Source organism: Musa acuminata, chromosome BXJ2-7 (genome assembly GCF_036884655.1).
Source record: "Musa acuminata AAA Group cultivar baxijiao chromosome BXJ2-7, Cavendish_Baxijiao_AAA, whole genome shotgun sequence".
Classification (NCBI taxonomy): domain Eukaryota; kingdom Viridiplantae; phylum Streptophyta; class Magnoliopsida; order Zingiberales; family Musaceae; genus Musa; species Musa acuminata.
In genome coordinates, this window is record NC_088344.1 from 18,028,366 (window position 1) to 18,042,356 (window position 13,991).

Below are 13,991 nucleotides of genomic sequence, written 5' to 3' on the forward strand. Positions count from 1 at the left end.
GAGTGAAACCGTAAAAACTGTAAATTACTCTAACTCATGGGTTTTTCTCCCAGATAGAGATGAGATTTTGTGATAGGAAATGAGATGTGGACTAAGGACAGGGATGAGATGAAAACGAGGACGGGAAGCACTCCCACCGCACCTCACCCCACCGCGCTGGCATCGCCACTAACGTTTGGGCACGCTATGTTGCTTCTCAGAAGACATGGGAGTAGAATCCGCTGCTGCGTGAGTGCATGCATGATTGGTGGCCCAGCCGTCTTTAAATGAGATCAATGATATAGTGGTGGGAGCTTCAACAAACTATGTCCGCTATTTAAAGCACCATGTTGTCTTTCCACCGACCATCGTCCTCCATTTCTGCTGTTAGCTCAACCTATCACTACAAGCCTTCATAACAACATCTTCTGCATCCATTATGAAATATGACTATTCCTAAAGAAACGCTGATAACTAAAAGCTTTCATTCAACATTGTCACTTATAATCTCTCAACCTTTGAAACTAACTAATCTCTCATACTCTCTTATCTCTTTTTCTTCTCATGATTTTGTAATGCATTATATAGATTACTACTCATAGCTAATGAGAGGTGCACACAGCAATTAGATCTCATAATTGAGTCACCCGTACAAGATGGTACATTTTGGTTCATTAAGACCATGAAAGCGATGCTGTAGCTACTGCAAGGGAATGTATACATCTTCATTAAAGAGAGAGGTACATGTTAGGTTTGGCAGATGGATGGATGCCCATTAAATCTAATCACCTCTCTTGATTAACCGCTGTAGTTTAGTCATCTCTCTGGTTCCCATGCAACACAAAAGGACGAGAGAAGAAGGCTTCATCTTCCTTGTTTACAGCCCCCCATGGATGATGAGAGTAGGTAGGTGTAACAACACAGCTAGATATGAAGCCTGCGCTATAGCTGCGGTCTAACGAAGTCTGCGCACAGGAAGGAAGGAGGAAGCAGCAGCAGCAGCACCGAGGCCATGGCTATGGTGTTCGAGCTCCACAACGGAGAAGCTGATCTTGTGTTCTGCGCGGTCATAATGTGGCTCTCCGTCATTTCTATCGCCATCTTTTCTTCTGTGGGCGGTCCGAGCCAGCCGAGGCAGCGGTCCAGGGACAGCAGGCTGGTGCTTCCCGGTGAGGCAGGTTGCAGGTGCGGCTGTTGCATCGGAGGCGCCGGTGTTTGTGGCACTTATCTCTCCTGATCTGATCTGGTGTAGGGTGGAGGACGATGACTCCTCCGGAGAACCGCACATCGATCACTTGCATTTCTTGCTTGTGCTCTTTCTCGTACATTTCTTTGTCTTCGGTTTGCCTTATCTCCTATTTAGTTCTCCAGTCTCCTTTCTTCTTCCTACGCAACGAAGCCTGTGAAGCTTCAAATGGGAAGAGAAGAACTTGTCACAGGTGAAGGTCTCGTTAAAAGACCGGCTAAAAGTATCCTCCAGCCAGCTTCTACTTAGTGATGACGTTGATATTGATAGCTCTGATACCAATCTCACAAACGAACGAGAGGAGATCATGGGAGTATGATAAACAATGGATAATTTATCCTCATAATCGTTTTTTATCCAATAGTGTCTCTCATAATCGTTTTTTTTTTTTTTGCATGAATATCAGTTTTATAAAATTTTATTGAATCAATTCAGATCAAATTCCTCAACTCTCCTCCTCCATCTCTCCTCTGCCCTTGTCTCCCATAATAACATTAGAATGATGATCTAATAGATTATTAAAAATTTTAAATTGTTTGATCGAAGTTGGCCTAGTCACATTCGAAAATGAATTTAAGGCCACTCGTTCACATAACGTATCTAAAAAAATCTAAATTTTGATAATTAATTATCATATTTTTTTAAATAAAAATATTACTGATGATATTAAAATGATGTCCTAATAGATATCTATTACAATTTTGAGATAGTTTTATTGATGATGACCTTACTATACTAAAAAATGAACTAAAATATGATCCTTCACAGAACACAGATAAAAAATTTAAAATTTGATAATTAATTATCTTAAAATTTTATAAAAGTATAAAAAATAACTAATGATGTTAAAATCATGTTCTAGTAGAGTGATAAAACTTTGACGTTGTTTGGTTATAGTTGACTCTATTGCTCTTGAAAATGAATTAAAATGTATTCGTTCACAAGTTCTATAAAAAAAAAATCTAAATTTTGATAATTAATTATTTTAAATTTTTTAAAATAAAAATAATACTAATGATATTAGAATGATATCCTAAATGGTTTGGTTGAAATTGACCCAACTATACTAAGAAAATGAATAAAAAAATACTCTTGTTCACATAATCTATATTAAAAAAAATAAAATTAAATAATAAATTATTATAAAATTTATAAAAATAAAAAATTACTAATGATGTCAGAATGATGTCCTAGTAGAATAGTATAAGTCTGAAATAGTCTCGTTGATGTTAACACTTTATACTTAAAAATAAACTAAAATATATTTTTTTGTTAAAAATTTTAAATTTTGATAATTAATTATTCTAAAATCTTTTAAGAGGTGGAGATGTTGGCAAAGGAGGCAGAGGTAGAGTTGAAGGAGGTGGAGAAAAGGAAAAAGAAAAAAAGATAAAGGAAGAAAATGAAGAGGAGAAGACGGACGAGGACGGATAACTTTGAGAAACACAACTATAGACTACATTAGTACAGCGAAAAATAATCAAACTAGGCCAGTTCAAAAAATAAATAAAATCATTTGACCTCACCTTTATCTAAATGAGAAAAGATAGGAGCCCCTCGTTAACAACGATTGTAAGGGACACAATCACGTAAAAAGTCAATAGTATGGTTTTTTTAATAAATTATTAATAAAAATTATATCTTTTTTCATCAAAATTACAATATCTCTATATATTTGTCACCATAAGCCCTTACCACATTCCGATGTCATATACAAAAAGTTCATCTTGTTAGGATTGAGAGCACTAAGAGGGGGGGGGTGAATTAGTGTAGCGGAAAACTTTCTGCGATTAAAATTGAAAGCTGCGTTCGAACGATAAAAACAACTTCTGTATGAAAGTTGATACTAAGCAAGGTTAAAGTCAAACTATGCAGGCAGTTTGCAGTTATGATGAAAACCAGAATATCGACGCAAACTGAAATCCGGCGTTCGTACGAAGAAATTGATTTACGTCTAAATGCTGATTCGTAAATCACTTGATTAGATAAGATGTGGTTTAAGCAGGAGTATAAAGGCAGTGTGCAGTTATGGTAAAGCTCAAAATGTAAACGCAATATGCAATATGATGATCATACGAAAAAGCAGATTTACGTCTAAACGCAGATTTATATCTAAACGCAGATTTACGTCTGAACCTTGAAACTCGTTCGTAAAATTGCAGAGGGCAGTAAGCTATTGAGAAGTTTGCAGTGAAGGTAAAATTCTCAAAGGAAATGCAAACCGAGATTTAGAGTGGTTCGGTCAATCTTGACCTACTCCACTTGTGGCTTCCTCCACCGACGAGGTCACCGACGTCAACTATAGGCCTTCCTTCAATAGGCGAAGGCCAACCACCCTCTTACAGATTCACTCTTTTTGACAGGCTTAGGAGACAACCCTTACAGAAGTTTTCTCTCCTCTCTTTACAACTCAAACTTTGAAGAACAGAAAGAGGAGAACTAGCAGTTTTGAGCTCTAAGAACCACAGAAAGACATCAAGATTTCGAGTGTGTGTTCTGTGCTTTCAGTGCTGAATGGGTGGGGTATTTATAGGCCCCAACCCAGTTCAAATTTGGAGCTCAAATCTGTCAATTCCCGAAATTCCGGGATCAGGCGGTTGCACCTCCTGACTGGGGCGGTTGCACCGCCTGGTAGAGCTCGAAGACTGAGCCTCTAGGCGGTGCCACCTCTGTCAGGGGCGGTTGCACCTCTCTGCCAGAGCTCGAAGACCGAGCTCAAGCGGTTGCACCGCTTGACTAGGGAGGTTGCACCGCTTGGCAGAGCTCGAAACTTGAGCTCTGGCGGTGCTACCTCTTGATAGAAGAGGTTGCACCGCCCAGTCTCGCTCGGAGACTGAGCCCGGGGCGGTGCCACCTCTTGGCTGGGGCGGTTGCACCGCCTAGTCTCGCTAGGAGACATAGCCTGGGCGGTGCTACCTCTTGGCTTGGGCGGTTGCACCTCCCACAGCAATCAGGGTCCGAATGGGTTAATCTATTCGGCCCAATTTGATTCTTTCAGGGGCCCAATTGCCCCAAGATTAAGCTAATGGGATCACCTCCCATTTCTAACTTAATCAATGTGCTAACTACGATTATTTCCTAAGACATATTCTGCAGCTTGCTCCGGTGCGTCAATCGCTTCTTCCGGCGAGTTTCCGGCGAACTTCCGTCGATCATCCGACGAACCCTCGGTGATCCTCCTACGGACTTCCGGCAAACTCCTGGACTTGCGATGATCCACTTGGCAAGTTCCGACGAGCTCCTTTGGCAAGCTTCTGGACTTCTCGGATTTGTTCCCGCAGAACCTCTGACGACTGTCCGAACTTTCGTTGAGCTCTTAAACTCCCAACGTGATCATTGTCATGACTCCGACGCAACTCCTGCTACATGTCTTACTTTCATCGTAGTTAATCCTGCACACTTATCTCAACACACAGATTAGACAAACAATTGACAATTGACTTCATCATCAAAATCCGAGATTCAACAATCTCCCCCTTTTTGATGATGACAATCAATTGATAATGGAGTTAACCTTAACTCCCCCTGTCTATATGCCATACTTCTTGAATTTAAAAACTTTATAAATTCAAGAGACATATTCCCATCATGATTCCTGTCATGATGTATTTCTTTGAAGATGATGTCAAGGCTTGACATTCATTTTCAAATATAACAAGTTTGAATGATGGTTATTGTAGCAATTCATCATATTGTAAGATATCGACATGTATCATATTGTAAGATATCGACATGTAAAGCTGTGAAGCAAGATTTTGATATCATTACATGATGTACACATTTCGAATATTTTAGCAAGTGTAGCATTGCATCACATAGTAAGATATCAGCTCGTATGATGCAAATATTTGTTTGATATCTTGATACAGGGCATATAGCAATGATAGCAATCATATATTTCTTGGTGATGCAAGTATGGCCTAATCATAGCATTAGTGATAGCAACCATATCAACATCAGTGATAGTAAACATATCAGCATCAGTGATAGCAACTATATCAACATCAGTGATAGCAAACATATCAGCATCAGTGATAGCAACCATATCAACATCAGTGATAGCAAACATATCAACATTAGTGATAGCAAACATATCAATATCAGTGATAGCAAACATATCAACATCAGTGATAGCAAACATATCAATTCATATATTTCTCCCCCTTTGTCATCAACAAAAAGCATGGTAGATGTGATTCCAGGAGAACAATATAAACAGGTTATCAAGCACATAAAGGAAGGCATGACACGTATAATGCTTTGAATACCTCTTCTCCTTATATGTTATAATTCTTTGTGCATGAAAGAGGAAACTCATTTTTCCAAAAAATTTACATAAGAGTGTATAGGAAAATCCGATTTTTAGCATTCAAATTGTTAAGCAAATCCGAAAATGAAATGAACTTTTCCATGCATTTGGACATGAGTAAGCTACTGATTTTCAAGGACAAAACATAATTTCCAACATGTTATTTGATCAAGTGATACCAAGGCATGTAATAGTAATCAAGTGATTTGATCATTCAATAAAGTCCGAAAAATAATTTTAACTAGTTTAAGTATTCGGACACATCAACATTCCTAATTCTCTTCTTATGAAATCAAATTGTTCTTCACTTAGAGGTTTTGTAAAGATATCAGCTAGTTGATGTTTAGTATCAATGAACTCTATGATTACATCATGATTCGTAACATGATCTCGTATAAAGTGATGTCTAATATCAATATGTTTTGTTCTTGAGTGTTGTATAGGATTCTTTGTTAAGCATATAGCACTTGTGTTATCACATTTAATTGGAATATTTTTAAGATGAACTTTATAATCTTCTAAGGTGTTTTTCATCCATACAACTTGTGCACAGCATGCACTTGCTGCAATATATTCAGCTTCGGTTGTTGATAGTGCAATCGAGTTTTGTTTCTTAGATGACCAGGAAACAAGGGCATGTCCTAAGAATTGACATGTTCCTGATGTGCTTTTTCTATCTAATCTACAGCCAGCAAAGTCCGCATCAGCATAAGCAATTAAATCAAGATTCTCTGATTTTGGGTACCATAATCCTAGATTTGTGGTACCATTAAGATATCTGAGTATTCTTTTAACTGCTTTGAGATGAGATATCTTAGGGTTTGATTGAAATCTAGCACAAAGTCCTACACTGAACATGATGTCTGGTCTTATTGCAGTGAGGTAAAGTAAACTTCCTATCATACCCCTATAAATTTTTTGATCGAAGCTTTCTCCACTTTCATCAATTTCTAACTTAGTGGAGGTGCTCATAGGAGTGTTAATGGCTTTTGAGTTCTTCATATTAAACTTCTTTAGTAAATTCATAGCATATTTAGTTTGACTAATAAAGATGCCATTGCTTAGTTGTTTGATTTGTAAACCTAAGAAGAATGTTAACTCTCCCATTAAACTCATTTCGAATTCTAGACTCATAGTTTTAGCAAAAGATTCACAGAGAGATTCATTCGTAGAACCAAAGATAATATCATCAACATAAATTTGAACAATGAGAAAATTATTTTCAAAATTCTTGATGAATAATGTAGTATCAACCTTGCCTTTTATGAAATTATTTTCAATAAGAAAAGAACTAAGTCTCTCATACCAAGCCCTTGGAGCTTGTTTTAAACCATAGAGTGTAACACCCCTCATTTCCGAATGTTCGTATAAATTTCTGGTGATAACGTAAGCATCTATTTTAATTGACAAAAGAAATAGAGTATGAATCAGAGGTAACTTATTTGTAAGATTTGGGAGATCTGTTCAAAAAAAAAAAAGAGAAAAGAAAGAATCTGAGGACCTATATGTAAACCCTAAGGACCTAATCGTGAATATGATAAAAACAAGGACTAAACTGCAAAATGCACCAAATGACAAATTCCACCGCTTAAGCCTCTCTGCCTTCGTTCTTAAGGAAGCAGAGGAGGCAGCTCGTGGGTGATCAGGGAAAGAAAGAAAGAAAGAAGAAGAAGAAGAAGAAGAAGAAGAAGAGAGAAAATTGGGGCTTTTAGGGTTCTTGCTTTAATCTTGTCATTTCGGGTCAAAATTTCCAAAGGCAAGTGTTCTAACCCCATCCTACAGCAGTATTAGACTCTGTTTTTATGTTGATTCAAAATAAATTGGAAGATTTCTATTTAGAAACTGATATGTCTCTCCTTGGACATAAAACCATGGATTCTGAAAGTTTTTTTTTCGGTAAACTGACCCCTAAGCACTGTTTCAGCTATAAGTTTTAGTACAGAATGAGGATTCAGGCAGGAACTATTTTTGTTTGAAATTAGACTCGTATATATTTCTTTTGACACCGATTTTGTAGATTTTGGACACCGAATACTTACCCAAAAATTTGTTTCAAAAGAGCCTATAGACGCTGTAAAACAGAGTTCAAGATTTCTGACCTTTCGATACTAAAACGCCTATAACTCCCTGTTGAAAATTCTGGTTTGTACCAAACTGATTTTATATGAAACTAGACTTGAAATTCTCTCTTTTGACATATAGTTTGAAAATTTTGGAGTTCAATTGCCCACCCTATCGTCTGTTGAATCCGACCTTATAAATTCTGCAAAACAGTGATTGTGATTTTGACCTTGTGTTACCAAATCAGAGGTAACTCTGTGTTGGGAGCCCTGTTTCATATGAAATCTGTTCCATCCGAATATAGATTGATATATGGTTCGACCATAGCCTTCTTATGGGTATTGGAGCATAATTGTTATTCTGAAATATTTGTTTGATGTGCCACTGGAATTCTGTCCGAAATCGAGCTTTGGTCGATTTCGCGTATTCTGTTCCATTTCCTTTGGATACTTGAATTCGCCTAATCTTCTTATTGGAATTGAGCTGATTATAATTGTTTGGAATCCCTGTACACTCTTGCTTTCATTTCTTTCCTAAAATGAATACTTTTGTGAGAGATTTGTTCCTTGCATCACACTGCTTTTGAAAAGGCACATGTACGTTTGGTTGCTCCGCGTGTGCTTCCGTTATATGCTACTTATTGTTGAAACTGCCTTCTTATACTCTGGTGTGTGGGATTGTCTGGACCTTTGCCAGAAATGGTAAAGGGTATGCGCTGATTTGCCCGCTTTGTGGGGTCCCGCTTTGTGGGATATTCTGGTATGCGCTTATTTGCCCGCTTTGTGGGGTCCCGCTTTGTGGGATATTGCTTAGAGCCTGCGATGCTCTACCGGCCCCCTTTGACTTCACCTAGACGTGGGTGGATGGAGCTCCCAGACGTGGGAGACTTTTGTCAGGTGGTCATTCAGAAATGGATGAATCACATTCTGACTGAGATCCCACTACACCCTCTATATGTTTGATATGACATCCAGAGTTTTGGTGAGTTATTTCTGTTCGTGCTCTGGATAGTTATGATATGATCGCAACGTCAAGGACGACATTTGAGCTTCTGTACGACATATGAGTTTGATATACTCTGAAATGCTTCATTCACTGCTGATTTTGCTTCGTAATGTTCCCTATGTCGTTGATGTGATTTGGAACATTTTATATGCCATTGATAAGCTCCGATATGTTTCCTTTGTTTCTGATATGCTCCAATTACTCTATGCCCCATCTGTCAGGAACCAAATATGTATGATTAAAAAGGACAATTATGATTCTGCTCCTAATGATATTATGTATACGAAATCGTATATTCTGCTTTGTGTTTGAAACTGCATCTCTTTGGAAATTGTACTATTTTGATATGGATATGTTAGTCACTTGCTGAGCTCTTTATGCTCACCCCATTTGTTGATAAATTTTTCAGGATAGCGTATCGCTTGCTTAAATGTTAAGAATGGGCTGAGGCAGTGGAAAGTTTAGAAGACGTTGGGCAGAACTTTTGTTAGCATATATGTAGTTGTGTATAAGCTACGTTGCATCTAATGAAATGTGACTATGAATCTAAACCTATGGATTTTGTGTAAGTTAAAGGATCCCTCATTTATAGGGTTTTGGAATGTTAAATTAAATTCGTGTAATGATATGAACTTATGGTAAATCGATGATTGTGGTGACTGCATGGATTTCCCCACTTGTGGATTTATATTGTGGTTTTTATTTTGATGAGTTGAGTTCAGATTGTATAAATTATCGAGTGATGTGTGCTATGTTTATGAATTGCACAGGGTTATGAATTGATAGATTATAGAAGTGAAATTTTTGATCTGAATGTTTTCTTAGTGACCTCAAATGTGTGTTTGGATCCTGGGTTAGTTGTGGCGAAAAAAAATTTAAATATCATGGATATTTTTTAGGGGCGTGACAAAGGTGGTATCAGAGCATGATTTGAGAATCACTAAGAATATTATGTTTTTTTTTTTAGGTTTATTGACTACCATTTAGAGATTGATCAAAGAAAATGTTCTTTTGATGTTTTAGGAAGCGAGGATGACGAGATCATCTGGTTCTCCTGTTGCATCTACTGCTGATCAATTGAGTGGTATTATGCGGACTTTGGAGACTATGGCACAAGTGATGCAACAACAACAACAACCTGTCCAACAAGGAAATAATGATGGGACAGAGACATCAAACCAGACGGGGTTGGGAATTGGACCGTTTAAGAAGCTTAGTCCTCCCAGTTTCAGTGGTGAGTCTGATCCAATGGTGGCGGAACGATGGATGATGCAGATAGAGAAAATATTTGATGCCTTAAATTACTCTGATGAACGAAAGGTTTTTCTTGCCACCTTTATGCTGGAGGGAGAAGCTGAACACTGGTGGAGAATGATTAAGAGGATGTCTGAAATCAAACATGAGCCAATGACATGGAAGTTATTCCAAGAAAAGTTTAACGATAAATATTTTTCAGAATGTATGAGAGAGCAAAAAGAATTGGAGTTCTTGAATCTTATCCAGGGAAGTATGACGGTTACAAAGTATGAATCTAAATTTACTGAGCTCTCCAGGTTTGCCACACATATGACTGATGATGAATCTAGAAAGGCAAGAAGGTTTGAAAGGGGATTACGGTCGGCAATAAGAAGCCGAATGTCAGCTTTAAAATTACAAATATATGCTGATACGGTAGAAAGAGCTTTGAAAATTGAAAGAGACATGGAGGAAATTCAAGAAATCATTGGCAAGAACCAAAGGGACAAATTTACTAGCAAAAGCAGGAGAGTAAATGAATACGAAGATAGTAACAAGAGGTTTAAGACATCTGGATTTGAGAAAAGGAAACCATGGGGGAGGACTCAGTTATGTGAAAAATGCGGGTTAAATCATGAGACAAGTCGGTGTTTTCGGGTGACTGGAGCATGTTTCAATTGTGGAAAGCTAGGTCATCAAATAAAAGATTGCCCACTGAACAGGAAAAGAGAGCCATTGTCTCCTAGACCCTCAGCCCATGCTAGAGTATATGCTATCACTGAACAAGATTCTAGAGCTTCTAAATCAGTGGTGGAAGGTATTCTTCATGTTTCTAAAAGAAATGCAAAAGTTTTGTTTGATCCCGGCTCCAACTTATCGTTTGTTTCAAAATACTTTGCTTGTCACTTGGATACTCTACCTAAACCCCTAGATTATATGTTATATGTAACAACTGCTGTTGGAGATTCATTGGCAACAAAATTGGTCTACCCATCTTGTTTGATCTCTATTGGAGACCACGAACTCCTTGCTGATTTGATTCTCCTAGAGATCCAGGGTTTTGATATTATACTTGGCATGGATTGGTTATCTTCTCATCACGCCAGTATTGATTGTTACAAGAAAATAATTACCTTCTGCATACCAGATCAGCCTATATTTTTCTTTGAGGGCATTAAGCATGATTTGCCTCCTTGCTTAATATCCGCACTTCAAGCTTATCATCTTATGTAGAAAGGTTGTTTTTGTTATATGGTGTGTGTAAAGGAGCATTCAAATCAGGAAACCCACCTAGATGAAATTTCAGTGGTCAAAGAATTCCCTGATGTATTTCCAAATGACTTGCCTGGTTTACCTCTAGATAGAGAGGGTGAATTTGCTATTAATCTAGTTCCCAGTACCACCCCAATATCTAAGCCTCCCTATAGAATGGCACCACTTGAGCTAGAAGAATTAAAGAAGCAAATACAAGAATTATTAGATAAGGGTTTCATACGACCCAGTGTGTCCCCATGGGGTGCTCCGGTACTATTAGTGAAGAAGAAGGATGGAACATTGAGGCTTTGTATTGATTATAGACAGTTGAATCAGGTGACCATCAAAAACAAATATCCCATACCTAGAATTGATGATTTGTTTGATCAACTGCAGGGTGCACAAGTATTCTCTAAGATTGACCTGAGGTCAGGTTACTATCAGCTAAAGATCAAGGAGGAGGATATTTCAAAAACAGCTTTCAGAACTCGATATGGTCATTATGAATTCTTGGTGATGCCGTTTGGTTTGACAAATGCCCCTGCAGCTTTTATGGAACTAATGAATAGGATATTTCAACCGCTCTTGGATATCTGTGTAATTGTATTTATTGATGACATATTGGTGTATTCAAAGAGTAACCAGGAGCATGAGGAACACTTGAGTGATGTGTTGTCCATACTAAGAGAAAAGAAGTTGTATGCGAAGTTCAGCAAATGTGAATTTTGGTTGAATGAAGTTGCTTTCTTAGGCCATGTGATTTCAGGGAAGGGTATATCTGTTGATCCAAGGAAAATAGAAGCTGTAGTTGAATGGGAAGTACCAACAAATGTAACAGAGGTTAGAAGTTTCTTGGGCATGGCAGGTTATTACAGGAGATTTGTGGAGGGATTTTCTCGAATTGCTCAACCTCTCACCAAACTCACTAAGAAGAATATGAAATTTGTATGGGGCGATGATTGTGAGCAAAGCTTTCAAGAGTTAAAAAGAAGATTGACTAGTGCCCCTATTCTCACTATTCCAAGTGGTAGTGAAGGATTTGTAGTTTATACTGATGCTTCAAGAAAGGGCCTAGGATGTGTTTTGATGTAGGAAGGGAGAGTAATTGCTTATGCTTCTAGGCAACTTAAGGGTTATGAATTGAATTATCCAACTCATGATTTGGAATTAGCAGCAATCATTTTTGCTCTAAAGATTTGGAGACATTATTTGTATGGTCGACAGTTTGAAATCTTCACTGATCACAAGAGTTTAAAATATATTTTCACTCAGAAAGAGTTAAACATGAGGCAGCGAAGATGGATAGAACTTCTGAAGGATTATGATTGTGCCATCCGTTATCACCCGGGCAAGGCCAATGTTGTAGCTGATGCACTTAGTAGGAAATCTACAAGTTTTATGGCTAGTCTGGTCGTGAAGCAATGGAAGCTAATAGAAGAAAATTTTGATTTGAAAGCTTTGAGGAAAGAGCAAGACTCGATGATTTTGATGGCCTCCATTCAAGTGCAGTCTGATCTTATGCAACAAATTAAGGAGGGACAATTACGAGATCCACACTTAATCTACTTGAGGAGTGAAGTAGAAAAGGAATTGTGAAGCCACAATTTCAAGTTTCAAAGGATGGCCTATTGAGATTTGGGGAGAGAGTATGTGTACCAAATGAACCGGATATCAAGAATCAAATCCTAAAGGAGAGTCATACTTCGAAGTACACCATACATCCTGGGAGCACTAAGATGTATAGAGATCTTCAAAGTCATTATTGGTGGGAAGGTATGAAGAAGGAAATTGCAATGTATGTTTCAAAATGTTTGACTTGTCAGCAAATCAAAGTAGAACACCAAAGACCTGGAGGGTTGCTGCAACCTTTAGTTATACCTGAATGGAAATGGGAATGTATTACTATGGATTTTGTTTCAGGACTACCCAGAACCTCGAGGAAGCATGATGCTATTTGGGTTATCATTGATAGGTTAACAAAATCTGCATATTTCCTTCCGATTAATATGACTTATTCGCTTGATAGACTTACAGATTTATATGTTAATGAAATAGTAAGACTTCATGGTATTCCAAAGGAGATCATCTCTGATAGAGACTCCAGATTTCTCTCTAGATTCTGGAGAAGATTACAGGAATCTATGGGCACTAAAGTTAAGTTTAGCACTGCATATCATCCTCAGACCGATGGTCAGTCAGAAAGAACAATTCAAATACTTGAGGATTTGCTTAGAGCCTATGTTATGGATTGGAAAGGTGAATGGGATAAGAATATTTCACTTGTTGAGTTCACGTATAACAATAGTTATCATTCAAGTATTCAGATGGCTCCTTATGAAGCTTTATATGGGCGAAAGTGCATAACACCTATATGTTGGGAGGAAGTTGGGGACAGAAAGTTGTTAGCACCGGACCAGGTACAAGAAACTATCGAGAAAATTCAAGTTATAAGGAAAAGGTTAAAAGCTGCTCAAAGTCGTCAAAAGAGTTATGCCGATAATAGGAGACGAGATATTGAGTTTGAAATCGGAGATTTTGTATTCTTAAAAGTCTCCCCTTCCAAAGGCATTATAAGGTTTGGGAAGAAAGGAAAGTTAAGCCCAAGATTTATTGGACCTTTTGAGGTTCTTGAGAGGGTTGGTTCTGTCGCTTACAGGATTGCCTTACCACCAGCATTGAGCCATGTCCATGATATATTTCATGTCTCGATGATTAGAAAGTATATGTATGACCCTTCTCACATCATTAAGTATGAGCTGGTGGAGTTCGATAAAGATTTATCCTATGTGGAAGAGCCTATTCAGATTATTGATAAGAAAGAAAAAGTCCTAAGGAATCGGGTCATCCCACTGGTTCAAGTAAATTGGAGACATCATTCTGGAGAAGAGACAACTTGGGAGC

The 13,991-nt window shown here is 37.9% G+C and overlaps 1 long non-coding RNA gene across 1 annotated transcript; it reads left to right on the plus strand.

Moving 5' to 3' along the window:
• The first annotated feature begins 702 nt into the window (after positions 1-702).
• LOC135616149 (uncharacterized) lies at positions 703-1,501 on the plus strand. Its single transcript, XR_010488285.1, has 2 exons — positions 703-885; positions 955-1,501. It is a non-coding gene; the product is annotated as an uncharacterized LOC135616149 (long non-coding RNA).
• The last annotated feature ends 12,490 nt before the right edge of the window (positions 1,502-13,991 follow it).